Source organism: Eptesicus fuscus, chromosome 7 (genome assembly GCF_027574615.1).
Source record: "Eptesicus fuscus isolate TK198812 chromosome 7, DD_ASM_mEF_20220401, whole genome shotgun sequence".
Taxonomy (NCBI): domain Eukaryota; kingdom Metazoa; phylum Chordata; class Mammalia; order Chiroptera; family Vespertilionidae; genus Eptesicus; species Eptesicus fuscus.
In genome coordinates, this window is record NC_072479.1 from 51,011,052 (window position 1) to 51,028,313 (window position 17,262).

Sequence of the window (17,262 nt, forward strand, 5' to 3'; positions counted from 1 at the left end):
CCCTGCCAGCCCAGTCACCCCCAACTGCCCTCCCCTGCAGGCTTGATTACCTCCAACTGCCCTTCCTTGCAGGCCTGGTCCCCCCCAACTGCCCTCCCCTGCAGACCTGGGTCCCCCTAACTGCCCTCCCTTGCCAGCCTGGTTGCCCCCAACTGCCCTCCTCTGCAGGCCTGGTCCCCCCCAACTGCCCTCCCCTGCAGGCTTGATCACCTCCAACTGCCCTTCCTTGCAGGCCTGATCCCCCCAACTGCCCTTCCCTGCAGGCCTGGTCCCCCCAACTGCCCTCCCCTGCAGGCATGGGTCCCTTCCAACTGCCCTGCCCTGCTGGTCTGATCGCCCACAACTGCCCTCCCCTGCCGGCCATCTTGTGTCCACATGGGGGCGGCCATCTTGTGTGTTGGAGTGTTGGTCAATTTGCATATTACTCTTTTATTAGATAGGATGAAGTGATCACCCACTGCCTCTAGTACCCATCTGACACCACACATAGTTATTACAATATTATTGACTATATCTCATGCTGTGCTTTACATCTCCATGACTATTCTGTAATGACCAATTTGTACTTCTTAATCCCTCACCTTTTACACCCATCTTTCCAACCCTCCTCTCTTCTGGCAACCATCAAAATGTTCTCTGTATTTATGAGTCTGTTTCTGGTCTGCCTGTTTGTTTATTTTGCTTTTTAGATTCCACATATAAGTGAAATCATATGGCATTTGTCTTTCTCTGTCTGACTTACTTCACTCAGCACAATACCCTCTACATCCATCCATGTTGTTGCAGATGGTAAGATTTTATTCTTTTTAATGAATGAGTCATATTCCCTTGTATATATGCACCATTTCTTATTTATCCATTCATCTCTTGATGGACACTTAGGTTGCTTCCATATCTTGGTTATTATAAATAACTAGCATTCCTGTTGCAGGAAAAATCCTGCAATAGGATTTGCTGCTGCACTCTACCCCGCCTTCCTTTCGCCCCCGGCCCCGCCTCCGCTCCGCCCTTGTCACCCGCCCCACCTTCTTCGACAGCCCGCCTGCGTTTCCCTTCGCCCCCGGCCCCGCCTCCGCTCTGCCCTTATTGCCCGCCCCGCCTTCTCCATCAGCCCACCTGCGTTTCCCTTCGCCCCCGGCCCCGCCTCCGCTCCGCCCTTGTTGCCTGCCCCGCCTTCTCCGTCAGTCCACCTTCGTTTCCCTTCGCCCCCGGCCCTGACTTCACTCCTCCCTTCTTATCCCCCCGCCCCCACCCCCCGGCTTGCTTGCTTCTTCGAAGCTTTACTCCCTTCTGCAGCTCTTGGCTTCTTTCGACTGGTCTTGATATGCAAATTAGCCGCCATCTTTGTTGGGATAATTTGCATACTCGTCCTGATTGGCTGGTGGCGTGGCTTAGTTGTAGCGAAGGTGTGGTCAATTTGCATATTTGTCTATTATTAGATTAGATGCTGCAAGGAACATGTGGGTACATATCTTTTTTATTTAGAATTTTGGATTTCTTCAGATAAATACCCAGAAGTTTAATTGCTGGGTCCTTCTTTGTCTCTTCTTATAGCCAATTTATATACTAGGTGTACCGGTTAATAATGCGGGATTTTTAATCAAAGAAAACATGATAATTTCAAGAGAAACATCAAAAGTGCTTTATTCAACATAATGTCCATCAATAGCTACACATTTCCCCCATCTTTCAGGTAATTTGTAGATACTGTCCCAATAGAGCTTTTCTTGTTTTGAGGCAAATCATTCAGAGACCCAATTTTCCACGTCTTTGTATGTTTTGAAGTGCTGCTCAGAAAGTGTGTGTGCCATCTATCAGAACAAGTGGTAATCTGAAGAAGCAAGGTCTGATGAATACAGCGGGAGGGTTAATACTTCCCAGGCAAGATCTTTTAATGTGTTTTTAACTGGTTTTGAAGTGTGTGATGGTGGGTTATCATGAAGCAAAATTACTTTGCCGTGTCTTCTGACACATTCTGGTCATTTCACAATCAAAGTGTGGTTCAAATAGATTATTTGTTGTCTGTAGCAATCAATAGTAATGGTTTCACCTGGTTTTAGAAGCTCATACTACACCACACCTTCTGATCCCACCAAACGCAGAGCATTGTCTTCTTTCCGAAGCGATTTGGCCTTGCAGTCGATGTTGATGGTTGACCTGGATCAATCCATGATTTTGTGCATTTGTGATTCTCAAAATAAATCCAGTTTTCATCGCCAGTCACAATTCGATGCAAAAATGACTTTCTTTCGTGCCATTGAAGTAACATTTTACTGATGACTTTTCGGTTTTCCATTTGTCTTTCGTTCAGTTGATGTGGCACCCATTTCCCTTCCTTTAAAATCTTTCCTATTGCTTGTAAATGATCAACGTTTAATCTTTCTGCAAGTTGTCTTTGAGTTTGACACGCATCTTCATCCAATAATACTTGTAATTGTGGGTCTTCAAACTTTTTCGGTTGACCTGGACGTTCTTTATTTTTCACATAGAAATAATCACTTTTAAAACATTTAAACCAGCATTCACAAGTATCTTGAGATGGAGTATGTTCACCATAAGCTTCCCGAAGTATACAATAACTTTCAGCAGCACTTTTCTTCAAAATAAAGTAATGAATTAAAACTTCCTGCAAATGCTCTATTTTTTGGCATGAAATTCGACATTTTTAAGCGTAAAAATATCTAAGATGTTAACACCTTCAGCAAATTTGACATATGAAGTTTTGAAGCTTGCTGTCACTACAACAAAATAGCATACATATCAAATCGCATATATATCAACATATGTGTAACTCCATCTATTGAAAAAAATCCGCATTATTAACTGGTATACCTAGTAGATACCATAGGCTTAGAGAATGATAAGAGCTGAATGGAAGGCTTTCTATGAATAAAATTAAGATTCCCTTAGAAAGCAACTCTGGCTCTGTTCTAGCACATACAGTATTAAAAAATAATTATAACCTAGAACACTGTTAAGAATATGAGTCCATTACAAAAAAAAAATTAAAATCTCAGTATGGTATCTACACAGCATTTAAGTAATGCAATGCCCTATTAAACACAGTTATGTATCCCTAAGTTATTAAATTGGATATTTATATTGGATATTTAGATATAAGTCCATTAAGTAATACATGTCTGCAAATGTTTGTGTTGTGTTTTTTTTTTGAGTAGTGGATATATTTTTGAGAGTTAAGATTCTTATTTTTAGTGTAAACATATACTATACATTTTTATAACTGCCTGGATATACCAATCAAAAATAACTTATACATTAAAAAAGATAAATTGTAACATTACTACAATATGCATAAACAAATCAGCAAGAGTTTCACCTATTTGTAGCATTGTAGTAACAATGCAGATATCCTATATAATAAAGAGGTAATATGCAAATTAACCCTCACGCCCTCACAAGATGGCTGCCTATGACCAGCCTGGCAAAGGGGATAGTGAGGGATGACCAAATGACTGAACAAGCAGGCTGTGTGGGGCGACCAGGCCAGCGGGGCGGGGGGGCTCATGAGGGGTGACCCAGCTGGCAGGGGGGGCAGTTGAGGATGACCAGGCCAGTGGGGGGTGCAGTTGGGGGCAACCAGGCCAGTGGGGGGTGCAGTTGGGGGCAACCAGGCCAGCAGGGGGGCAGCTGGAGGCAATTAGGCTGGCAGGGGGGGCAGTTAGGGGTGATCATGCCAGCAGGCAGAGGCAGTTAGGGGTGATCAGGCTGGCAGGGGGGCAGTTAGGGGCAATCAGGCAGGCAGGCAGGTAAGCAGTTAGGAGCCAGCGGTCCTGGATTGTGAGAGGGATGTCCAACAGCTGGTTTAGGCCTGATTCCCGGGATCCCCACCCCCGTGCATGAATTTCATGCACCGGGCCTCTAGTTTCTTATAATTTTATAGTGTGGTTTACCTTAAGGCACTTGTTAATATAGAACTGACATAAGATATAATACCTCCAAATTTCAAATATAGTAGTCCTGTTATTTAAAGACAAAAGAAAAGGTTAAAAATAATACAAAAGATATTCTGTATATTAAATAAGTATTCTTTGTTCTTATAAGGGCTCAAGCATAACCAATGGACATAGACAGTATGGGGGTGAGGGCATGTACTGGGTGGTGGGAGTGGCCGGGAAGAGGTCAATGGGAGGAAAAGGAGACATATGTAATACTTTAAACAATAAAGAATTTAAATTAAAAAATAAAATAAAGTGAAGTTATTTATAAAAAATAATAAAAATATAAATACATAGTTGTACACATAAGAAGCAAATATTGAGCAAAAAGAATATTCAAGACTTTGATATTTCTCCAAGCTTTGTAAAAGTATCTAGTGTATTACTTTGTAGAATTAAAAAGCTATACAATTGGATTAGATGTTTTGCTAATGATCATATTATTATTCAATATGCTAACATTTGCAGTACTGGCTTATAAAGCAATAAAATAGGCTGTCTTCGCATGATTTACAGCCACTAATGTATCAAATAACAAGGATGTATTTAAAACAGATTTTTTATTAGTTTTAATCTTTAAAGTAGCTATGAACTGTGCCTTGGAGCACTTAACAATATTTAACTGTAAAAACATGGCAAATGGTAAATCCTTGCATAGCTTAGAAGGAAACATATGCTCTAGAAGAGATAAGTGTAAATACATATATTCTGAGTGGTATTTCATTTTTAATCTCAAGTTCTTTAGGGTAAATTGCATTTTAAGCATTTTGTTCAGCTTATTTCAGTAAATTCTCATGCTTCCACAATCATTACTTCTTCTAGGCATTTTTTTTTGCAAAGAAAAGAATACTGATTCTTGTTATCACATTACATTGCCCAATGAAGAATTGTCAGCTTTTGTTGCTTCACTTCTTTCACGTTAGCTTCATTTAAAAAAAGTTTGCTCCATATCAGTCTGTCTTATACCAAGCTATTATATTTGTTAACATTTGCTATATACATTGGAATGTGGTATATTCCGTGCATGAGATACCCTATGTTGCATGCTTAGGTAATGTCACAATGTAAATACACTACTGGTTATTCAATTCATATGAAGAGATATTCTGGGTATTTTCAACAAATGTCTTTCAGATATAATTTAAAATGATGATAACTTTACATGGTTCTCTCTATACATCATGCTATACTACATTGAGAAGTTTTGTATTTTTAAAGAGACATTTTTGCTCTCTCTTAAGGAGTTTGAGTGGCTGCTATTCAATACTGAAACTGGGTCATCAGTAGCAACCTACAATTTGCTAGAAAACAGATTTAAAAATTAATCTAAGAGTACAATGTGAATCTATTAATAGTAAATAATCCTATTGGTAGTTTCAAATTTAGAACTTTCTCCTCATGAGAGTAAACTAGTAAATAAATAGACATTTTTGTAGGAAAAAGTATGTGTATACATATATTTTATAAACTGAAGCAAAATGCTGTTGACCTTTTCTATTTTCACTCAAATATAAACTTTATTATTAATTTCTTTTAAGCATTGTACACAGATTTATTTTTTTTGAGAGAGAGTGTTAGATTCAAGCATTTAATCTGGAGATTAAAATATAATAACCAGCATCATAAAGTCACCTTGAGCTCCGAATGGAAAAAAAAAATATATGATATTGCTCCTGAGATAACTGAGGTAATGTAAAATGCACGCTAAGTGGAACAATTGCCTGAATCTCCCCCTCCTGCCCTAATATTTTGGTAAGCTTTATAAATTTTATTTAATTTTCCCCACCAAAGTTCAGTGTGTACTTGGGCATAGAAGGCAAACTATAATACAAAATCCCATGATGGAAAACAAAATACAAAAAGAATTGTCCACAAGATGGGAAATTTCATAACCTTAGTCAAGAAAATATATCTATCTATCTGTCCATGTCCAAATTTATCTGATGACTCTTCATGAAATATTGGCTACCATAGATTGTCATGGTGAGTTTGGGGTTATCTAACAGACACAGAACTTGTTTTGTGGGATTCTGATGGAGAGGCAACTCAAAGAGATAAACAGCAATTCTGACAAGATTTTGAGGAACTGAGAGACTTACGTAACTCATTGGAAAGAGACATGCTCTCTTAAAACTCCATGGACAGGGAAAATACCACATGCTAAACACTGACACTGATTTTACCTGGATATTCTCTGGGTTTTGAGACTATGGCATTAGAAAAAAATCAGCATGTTTTTATATTATAAAAGTGCTAAGAAACTGCTTCAAGGAGTGGGTAGTAAATCCTCCGTGTCAGATGCACTTTAAATGTTGCCACTAAAACTTAGATGAAGATGCGTTCCACTCATCACTGAGAGCAGAAATTAGAGGTATCACCTGGCCGGAGTGGCTCAGTGGTTGAAAGTTGACCTATGAGCCAGAAGGTCAGGGTTCAATTCTCACTCAGAGTACATGCCTGGCTTGGGGGCTCGATCCCGTGTCAAGTGTGCATGAGGCAGCTGATCAATGATTCTCCCTCATCATTGATATTTCTATCTCTTTCTCTCTCTCCCTTCCTCTCTGAAATCAATATATTTTAAAAATAGAGTTGCATCTTATAAAAAAACAGAAATTAGAGGTATCAAGTTAAGATGGAGGTATTATATATATGGCAGAAAATAGTTATTTTCTAAGAAAGTATCCATTATAGAGACTCCCTTGAATATATAGCAACAAGAATAGAAGTCACAACCTCAAGAACTGGTACCTTATACCTTCTGTAATTTGCTCTGAATAACTTCATGATATAAGGAACCCAGTATTTTATCAAATTAGCCTATTGGAAAGAATTGATCTCTTTTGTGTTTAGAGAAAAGATCTCACAGAAGATGCTAACTTAAATAAACTATTCTAACATTATCCTTATTGTTTAAAAAACAATGTTAACACTCTTAAGTTTTTTTTTTAAGTTTTCACAATTTTTATTAAATCCTAGTCTAATTTAACATCTATTTTATAGACATCATCCTATGGTGAACATGTTTAATAAGTGAAAGCAAATCAGACACCCACGTCAGTATTTTCTGCAGACTAAGCAATAAGATAACTCCTACACAGAACACTACAGGTAATGACATACACTTACTTGCTCAGAGTTTTCAGACAAGCCGTGTTGTTTATCAAACTGTATCTCCTAATATTTAATACAGTCCAATTAGTGATTGTAGTTCTCATATAATATTTTAATTACAAGTATCTTATTGAGATAACTAACATTCCGACAGTTTCACTGACTTTCCAGATTAGCAAAATACACTCAAGAAAGAAGAGCAAATAGTGAAATGAAAACTTAACATGACAAGTTATTCAAGGAAAAGGAAGTAAAGATTAGAAGGGGAAAGTGAAGGATCACTGGGGTGGAAAATCAAAGCCTAAGCATTTGTTTGGAAGAAAACAAATCAACTATGAATTTCACAAATTAAAGGTATATAAATTCAATACAATATAAATATTTTGGAATGTAAAAGCCAAGATGAAATGAAAAGGTCTATAAACTGTTAACTTTTGGCCTTAAATAGTACCAACTTTTCTGACGAAAGAAGGCCTCACTAGTTAAGATTGTATTGCTTGATTTTGTTTTACACTGAGGTGGTGAGCACAAAGCAATCCCCCCCTTAATAAAGTTGACAATTGGCTTCATTCAGAACATTTTCAATAATGCACATTAAAAAATATTCTTAAAAATTGTTCTGCAATCCAAATATACAATAGCTTGGAAAACAACGTTAAAAAAATCAAAGCCAATGTAAAAAGATAAAAACAACTAGAACAGTATAGGTTTCATAGGGCTCTGACTTTACAGTTTTCTTACTGCATCATCAATGTCAGAAATCTATTCCTTCAGCTGGCTCCATTGCTCAGGATTTAAAGAAATACCTTTTCTTCCTGGTTTCATTTCACCTTCTGGATCCATCCGATATTCTTTCATATCAGTTAGAACTGTCCCTTTAAAGTGCCTAGTGCTGATGGACCTCATCTTCCCAATCTGAAACATTATATCTGCTGCTGCTGCTCTGCTTAGAAGATGACAGGGCTCTTGAAGTTTCAAGTATTTTGCTTCTTTATAGGTTTTTATGAAGTAACTTGCTTTTTCTTCTTTAACTTTTTGTCAACTTCACTGTCAGAATAGCTGCCAAAAGAGTTTGAAGAAACAAGCTCCTTAGATTTAGGGAGTGCTTGGCTCTTGAAACCAAGGCCTTGTGCTCACTCGCCATGTACCCACTCCTTAGTTTTTCATCCAAACTGATGGATGGCTCCTTTCAACTTCTATATCTTTATTTTTAGATACCTTTCCTTTCTATATTATATTCTACTAGAGCAGTAGTCGGCAAACTGCGGCTCGTGAGCCACATGTGGCTCGTGAGCCGCGGTTTGCTGCTCTGGTTTGCCGCTCTGTTGACTAATGAGTTTGCCGACTACTGACCTAGACTCTCGATTCCAGTAATTACAGGCTCTTGTTGTTCCTTGTGATTAAGCCCCTATCCCAGTGGTCGGCAAACTCATTAGTCAACAGAGTGGCAAACCACGGCTCGCGAGCCCCCATTTCCTTTGGGGGTGGGGGATCCCTCAGCCCAACCTGCACCCTCTCCAATCCGGGACCCATTGGGGGATGTCCATCGGGCCTAAACCAGCAGTCGGACATCCCTCTCGCAATCTGGGACTGCTGGCTCCTAACTGCTCACCTGCTGCCTGCCTGATCATCCTTAACTGTTCTCCCCACCTGCCTGATCACCCCTAACCCCTCTGCCTGCCTGCTTGATCGGATCAACTCTAGCCACCTCTGCCTGCCTTCCTGATGCCACTAACTGCTCCCCTGCCAGCCAGATTGCCACTAACCGCTCTGCCTGCCTGCCTAATTGCCCCTAACCACCTCTGCCTCGGCCCAGCCACTGTGGCTTTGTCCAGAAGGACTTCCGGTCTATCTGGTCTAATTAGCATATTACCCTTTAATTAGTATAGATACCCAGACATGCTAACTTTTTTTTTTCTTTCTTTTTTTTTTTTTTAATTTCTTTATTGATTAAGGTGTAACATATTTGTCCTCATCCCCCCATTCCCATCCCACCCCTCTCCCCACGCATGCCCCAATCCCCTGTTGAACTTAACCGTTGGATAGGCTTATATGCATGCATACAGGTCCTTTGGTTGAACTCTCCCCCTCTCCCCACCCTCCCCCTACCCTCCAATATCCTCCCTCTGAGGCCCGATAGTCCGATCGATGCCTCCTTGCTTCTGGTTCTGTTCTTGTTCCTCAGTCTATGTTGTTCATCATTTCCTCTAGATGAACGAGATCAAATGTCACTAGATATATACTAATAAGAACTGAATGTGAGACGAGCAATAATATTTATGCTGACAGGCAAATGAATCAATCTGTAGCGAGCTTCCCCCTGGACCAACAGTTCTTTTGAGACCCAATTTCGATGTCCAGTAGTTCCTTATGTGTACATGTCAGTACTGAGCCCTCAGCTCTGGATGGTGGACAGATGGTGGTAATGGAGGTCCGACTCCCTCTGGTTTGGTCTCGGCCGAACCCAGGGGCACGGCGTCACCTGGACTAAGGGGCACGTGGCCTCACCCATACCCAAGGGGCGCGTGGTCTCACCCGGGCCTGGGACCCAGCCTCACCCGGATGGATCCAGGGGCGCACGGCCTCACCCGGACCCAGGATCTGGCTTCACCCGTACCCAGGGACGCTTGGCCTCTCCCAGACCCAGGGGCACGTGGCCTCACCCGGGCTTAGTTGCACAAGGCCTCACCTGGATCCAGGGACACATGGTCTCTCCCGGACCCAGGGACGCTTGGCCTCTCCCAGACCCAGGGCCACTTGGGCTCACCCGGGCCTAGGTGCACGAGGCCTCACCCGGATCCTGGGACACATGGTCTCACCCGGACCCAGGGATGCTTGGCCTCTCCCAGACCCAGGGCCACTTGGGCTCACCCGGGCCTAGGTGCACGAGGCCTCACTCGGATCCAGGGACACATGGTCTCACCCAGACCCAGGGACGCTTGGCCTCTTCCAGACCCAGGGCCACTTGGGCTCACCCGGGCCTAGGTTCATGAGGCCTCACTCGGATCCAGGGACACATGGTCTCACCTAGACCCAGGAACGTTTGGCCACTCCCAGACCCAGGGCCACTTGGGCTCACCCGGGCCTAGGTGCACGAGGCCTCATCCGGATCCAGGGACGCATGGTCTCACCCGGACCCAGGGACGCTTGGCCTCTCCCAGACCCAGGGCCACTTGGGCTCACCCGGGCCTAGGTGCACGAGGCCTCATCCGGATCCAGGGACGCATGGTCTCACCCGGACCCAGGGACGCTTGGCCTCTCCCAGACCCAGGGCCACTTGGGCTCACCCGGGCCTAGGTGCACGAGGCCTCACCCGGATCCTGGGACACATGGTCTCACCCGGACCCAGGGATGCTTGGCCTCAGTTATAGTCCCATAAAACAGTAGAAATTATTTTTATTTCCTTTGCACACACCTTCCTTTCAAAATTATCTCAATTTTGCTTTGAGAATTTAGTAAGTCCCAAAGTACACATGGCATGACACATAGTAGGTCCAGTTTAGATATCAGCTCCTCAGTTTTACTTCCCCTTGACCTTCCAGTACCTTTTAGAACAAATGCAATGACTGCTTTTTCTATAGAACTCTGTGTTCTAGGGAAGTAAGTAAAACTCAGTTTCTCAGACAGCAGGTGGCAGAGTTAGGAGGTCTGTCCAGCTCCAAATCTCATACTCTTTCCACTGTTGGAAGTGAATTTATCCACTTAATTCATATTCATTAACTACTCCACAAGCTCTTAATGTCCTCTAATTTGTTTCTAGACCAAGAGGGACCCATTTCATTCAGAAACAAAAATTACCCCTGTTTTACTCCCGCCTCCTTTTACATGGATTAATGACTAGAAGTGTGAAAGTCCTGAAAACTAGATTCTTTAACAAGTTTCTTTCATATAAACAGTAAGAATACTGTATTAGGAAATAAATGACAATTTCCTAGGTAAGGTCTTCCTAGAAAGTTCAGTAACCTTTTACCTTGAGAAGTTACATAAACCTTATAGAAACTAATTTTAATCTGGATCAGAGAAGAAAAACATTTAATTGGACAAACTGCCTTCTGTTATTCTAGATTACAAAAACAGAAGTCAGGAAACAGGCCTCTAACTAGATTTAGAAAATTTGATAAAAACAAAATAAGAATACATGATAGTAATAAATGATACAAAACTTAATCTGACTAGTGATGCTTTGCCCTATAGATTCCAAATTTACAATAGACAACATCAGTTTTAGGAAACCATCAGTTCCTGGTCTCATTCTGTGGGGTGATTTTATGCATAAGTACTAAGTTCAGGCTTGATCATGCCTCACAGCCCCCATCCCTATATACCTTGGGTAACATAGCATATCACTTAATTTAAAAGTATTTACTTTCGTTAATAATTTTTAAAAATATGCATGTTTTTATTGATTTTTAGAGAGAGAGGAAGGGAGAAACCCCCATGAGAGAGAAACTGCCTCCTGCACGCCCCCTACTGGTGATCAAGCTTGCAACCCGAGCATACATTCTGACCAAGAATCAACCACTGAGCCGCACCATCAGGGCTCATTAATAGTTTTTATTCAAATATAAATTATAGTCTAGTCTTTCTACCATTCCAACTTTTAATATAACTTGAAAAAGCACATTACTCTTGGCAGACGGGTAACAGTTGCCTACAGTGATTAAACACATTAATTTGAGCCATCAGTAAAGAAAGTTGTATTCATGGCAATCATGTAATGGATTATGCTATTAGTTCGTGGACTGTGTATGGTGCTCTGATTCAAGGGCTAATGCAAAGGTAGCATTGGGAAACTAAAACATATTTACTTTTAGTATATTGTTAAGTGAAAGGCTCAGCAGCTCCAGTAACTGCTCTTTTATTCAAATAACTGCTTATATTGCTGACTTTTATTTCCTTTAATTTCATGAAGCCATCATTAAATATGGAGCAAAAATATCAATTGTTTATAATTAGATAAGTTTGGCCACATTATTATCAGGGGAAAAGAAAAAAATATGTTTGTGGAATTGTATTAAAAACATGAATAATTTCTGATTTAATCCTGGGTTTTAGTTTATATTAATGAAGTATTTCTTTTTCTCATTAACCTGAATTTGAGTCATGAAATGAAAGTTTTTCTTAATTTTCTATTTATAAAATCTGGAACCATGGTGCCTGGCACAAAGGAGCCATTTTTGTTGAATGAATATACTTGAAATCTACAAGTATATATAAATTTTGATTAATGATTATTGTCACCAATGGATTTTAAGGAGGACCAGCAGGGGTCTAAAGAATCTGTTAGGGTTGACATAAGCATTTATTCCTCAAATTTACAAAAATGAACTTAATATCCTTAATATCCTGGAATATATTTAACTTAATATCATACCATCAATATGTCATTTTCAAGATATGTAAATGTTTGTTTTTGCCCAGCTGGTGTGGCTCAGTGGTTGAGCATCAACATATGAACCAGGAGGTCATGGTTTGATTCCCGTCCAGGGCACATGCCCGGGTCGCAGGCTCGATCCCCAGTAGGGGATGTGTAGGAGGCAGCCGATCAATGATTCCCTCTCACTTCCTCTTCGAAATCAATAAAAATATATTTAAAAAATAAAAATAAATGTTAGTTTTTATTAAGCTACATAATGAAAATTAATTATTTTAAAAAGAATTACTTATATCCTAAATCAACTGGGTCCAGTCTTTTGTAGTACATTAGTTCTCCACTGTTATTTTTCAAGACTTTTTTTCACATTTGGATGAAAACACCAAATGCTACTGATAAAGTTTCATGATATAAAAATGTTTAAGGTTTAGCTAAAGTGTTGCTCTCTATGCCATGAAGATTAGGATTGGAGGCTACCTGCAGCTCTCTCAGCAGGCAGTATGAAGTCCATAGAAACAGACTGAGCTGGTGGCAGTGCAATGTCCAGTTCCAGCTGGCCCTCCACAGTCAGTGACAATCCTAGTTTGCTCTTCCTGGTAGTGTCAATAATTCACATTCTAGTGATATAAATATTGAAGGCAGATATGCAAATCATAGTATTTGGCCACATGAGAGAGGCGACTGCTTTCTCATGATACTTTAGTATTTAACAGACTGACCAAATATTTATTGTGTTATGCTATAAGACAGATATTACATTTCACTGAATGTATGAAAATGTTATAAAAATATTACAGCTTAGATGCATATATGCATAACCCATGGACACAGACAATAATGCAGTTGCCCTGGGGGGATGGAGGGAGTCAGTGGGGGGAGGGGATAAAAGGGACATCTGTAGTATTTTCAATAATAAAGATAAATTTTTAAAAATCTTATCAATAGTTTCTCTGCCCTTAACAGTAGATGTGGAAAATGAGACAACCCAAAAATTATTATAGGAACAAGTAAAATGTTATTGGTGTCATGATAGGTATAACGTGGTATGGGGATTAAGGAAGAAAATAAATTACATTTTATTGTGGTGACTAGGTAAACAGAATATTGCATTTAGTTGGGTCTTAAAAGTTGAGTAGAATTTACAGATGGAAATTTAGGAAGGCATATTTTACAGATGTAATTTATACCTGATATAAGAGGTATTGATTAGATGGTTGATTTTGTATTCTCTGGATAAAGAGGGAATATGGTTTTACTACAGTTTACAAAACATTTCTATACATTTAGGGAAATTATGGAATCCATTGCCAATATTACTGATTTTCTGGGGTGGTTCAGTTAAGGAAACTTTAATACGCCAAATCAGATAATTATCTAGCTGCTTTCCAATTGAAGTCTAATCTTTTTTTTTTCTGCCTATATTTAGACGATTCAATTGTTCAAATCAAATCAAGAAGATTAGGAGAGGAACAGAAGGATAATTTCAAGTTAGTCAGTTCTGCTATTTGTTAGCTCTGGTAAATGTTCTGGTGCAGAAGGTGATCGGAAATAATAATCTTTGGTAATTGTCTATGGGTAACGTTAAGTGGCAGAATGCTGCATCCGACAGCAGAATGTTGCATCTGTCGCTGTTTCCATGACTCCAAGATTATATTTCTGTATAAAAAATAGCTTTATGTGAGTTCCATAGTTTGGAGTCCATTCACACATCTGTGTATTTTAGTTATCCAGGCTGCAACTGTCCTGCTTTGCAGTGGATAAATGAGAGCTATTTTTAAATCTATGTTTATGTTCCCTCAACTGACACTCCTTGAAAGAAAAAATTAGCAGTGCTCCTAAGCATCCTTAAGAGCTTTACTTTGGTTCTTTAAAGAAAACTTTAGTTTCCCTGTTTTCAGTCTAATTTCTGCCTGTTTGCAATTTGATCACAGGGTCAGAGTGTTTTCCAAGAGGTCATGTTTTTCTATACTAATTGACTAAATATTCAGAATCCTTTATTGTGAAGGGCCAAACTGAAATTCTTTACTGAAAGACAATAAACAGGTGAAGAAGTAGCCTACACTTATAGAGAATAAGAGAATAATTTGAAGATGCCACTTTCCAAAAATGTATCTATTAAATTGATGAAATATTTATGTTATACTAGGATTATTAATAGGACTTGATAAATTGACTTTAAAAATTGTATTAAAGACCAAGTTGCTAAAATTAACCAAGACTTTAAAAAGAAAGATGAGGAAGGAAATAAAAAGAGAAAGGGTTTGCTCTACAAAATATAGGGACTTATAGATAGGTCTTAAAAGCAAATAAAGTGCATGTTACTGACACAATGACAGAAAAATCAACAGCATAAAACAAAATAAAAAATCTAGAAGCAGATAATGCCTATTTGGAATTTTGTCAGAAGACAGAGAGGATGTAGCAAGATCAAGTTTAGGAGTTGGATTATTCAACAAATGAGCTTGAATTAATAGTTATCCATAAGAAAGAAAAACAAAATAAATCTCTGCTTCACACCATCATGAAAATGGAAGTTTAAATAGATTAGTATCTTGCATTTCAAAATTAGAAATTTAAAACTTTTAGAAGCAAGTACATTAGTATATTTCTTAACTTGTAGTATGAAACAATTTCTTAAACAAGACACATTAGTATCAACAACAAAATAATTACTACATTTTAGTTCACTAAAATTAAAAACTTTTAAATATTAGAGTCACTGTAAACAAAGAAAAATCAATGTTCAAAAGACACACCCCTCCCTCTCCCCCCCACCCCTAAAAAATATACACAAAAAAACCCACAACCAGGAAACAGGGCAAAAGATGAATAGGCATTTTACAGAAGTATGAAACATATGTGATAAATATACATATATCTAATAAACATAAAAAGACATATGCCAGCCCTAGCTGGTTGGCTCAGTTGGTTGGAGTTTCATCTTATACACCAAAAGGTTGAGGGTTTGATCCTGGTCAGGGCACATACCCAGGTTGCAGGTTCAATCCCTGGTCTGGGCACATACGGAAGGCAACCAATCTATGTTTCTCTCTCACATTGATGTTTCTCTCTCTCTCCCTCTCTCTCTTTTTTCTCTCTCTCTCCCTCCCTCCCTTCTCTTTCTCTCCCCCTCTTTCTCTCCCTCTCTTTCTCAAAACAATAAAAACATATCTTCAGGTGAAGATTTAAAAAGGCATATACTATATTATCAGTAATAATCAGAAATATGCATATCAAGCCCATGATGTGTTCATTTTATAAGCATTGATTGTAAAAGTTTAATGCCCAAGATTTAAAATAAATATACATCAGTGACAAACTCTTCCAATGTGTAAACATTCCTTTAATGTGAAGGTGAAGAATTTTGGAATATAGGAGTTAAAAATTTATATGGCAAAGGGTTGGAAGAGTTACCTGTGAAATCACAGGATTATGGATGACATTCCTTTTTGGGTAACTAAAAGGAGATTTTAAAAAATTACCTCTGGAAAAATATGAAAAAACTCATATCTCAGGGTCTCTTCCTTTTATGTGCTATGTTTTCACTGAATTGCTTTTTAAATGTCAGAGTGATTTGTTGCCCAAACTTCATAGTGTGGCTCCTTTGTGCAGGTAACTCATTACTTACAACTGCTTAATGTGCTTGATTTAAATTCCCAGAGTTAAAATAAGATATTGGTTTACGAAGGAGGCATTTGAAAGCAGCATAAACTGTGAAGAGGTGTGCATTCAGTGTGAAAGTAGGTCTGCGTGTCTCTTATCTTGAAGGTAATTAGAGTTGCCCAAAGACAGAAAATCAATGCATTCTAAATGAGAATAATTTAGTTGTTATTGCATTGAGTAAGCATAAAACCGCCAAAAGTATATCTAGAACTGTATACATTCTCGTCATCTTACTTAAATAATGTCTATTGCAATGTCAAATGATGAGCGCTAAATTAAGTTAAAAATGCTAACAGGACAGATGATGACACCTAATCAATATGTGCAAAGCTTCTGTTGAAACCTTAACGTTCCATATGAAATAATTATTTTTGAGTAACAACTCTATTTAAAGTAAGTTAACATCTTTTACATGGAGACCTTTCCCCTCACAACATTATTTAACAATCTAGCCTCAAGAGTCATGTTATGAGGAATGCTACACAATTTTCTTATGGCTTGTTCTCCAGCAGAGGTTGTTAGGCACAATTGTTGAAGGGCATGAACTAATGCTACATGAAGGGTGTCTTTAAGAACCCACCCATGCAGTACAGAACCAGTACAGCACATTCTGACTAGGATGCAGCAGTGGAGTGAACTTTGCAGCCAGAAATAAGCTCAAATTTTATATTTTCGAAAATGATAGATAATTATCTTACCTTTTAGCAAGGTTTCTCTTATATCTATAAGTTACTGAACTAAAACTCCTCTGGACAAATATAATGTACTAGGGGCCCAGTGCATGAATTTGTGCACTTTAAAAGGCACTGAGGGCTGCAAGGCTCCAGTGGGCATAGGGGCAGGTCTCAGCCCATCATCTGTGCCCCAGCCCACCCCTTCCTGCTATTGCCACTGGTCCCCTGTCTACCAGCAGCCCTGCTCCTGCCGTCACTGCTGCTCCCGCGTGCTGATGGTGCCAGCCCTGTTCACACCCACTGATGGCACGAAGTGATTGGGGCCAGCACCAGCAGTGGGTGTTAGCGGCAGCTACTGCCCAGATAGCCCCTCAGGAGCAGGGGGAGGTGGAGAAGCCCTGAGGGGCGATCAGGGCCAGCAGCTGCTGCTCACACCTGCTGTTGGTGCCAAGCAATCAGGACCAACACAGGGCACCGGCAGCAG

General features: G+C 39.5%; 1 pseudogene; it reads right to left on the minus strand.

Annotated features, from left to right (window-relative positions):
• Positions 1 to 7,793: 7,793 nt before the first annotated feature.
• Positions 7,794 to 17,262, minus strand: part of LOC103292551 (activated RNA polymerase II transcriptional coactivator p15-like) — a 116,813-nt pseudogene continuing 107,344 nt past the window's right edge.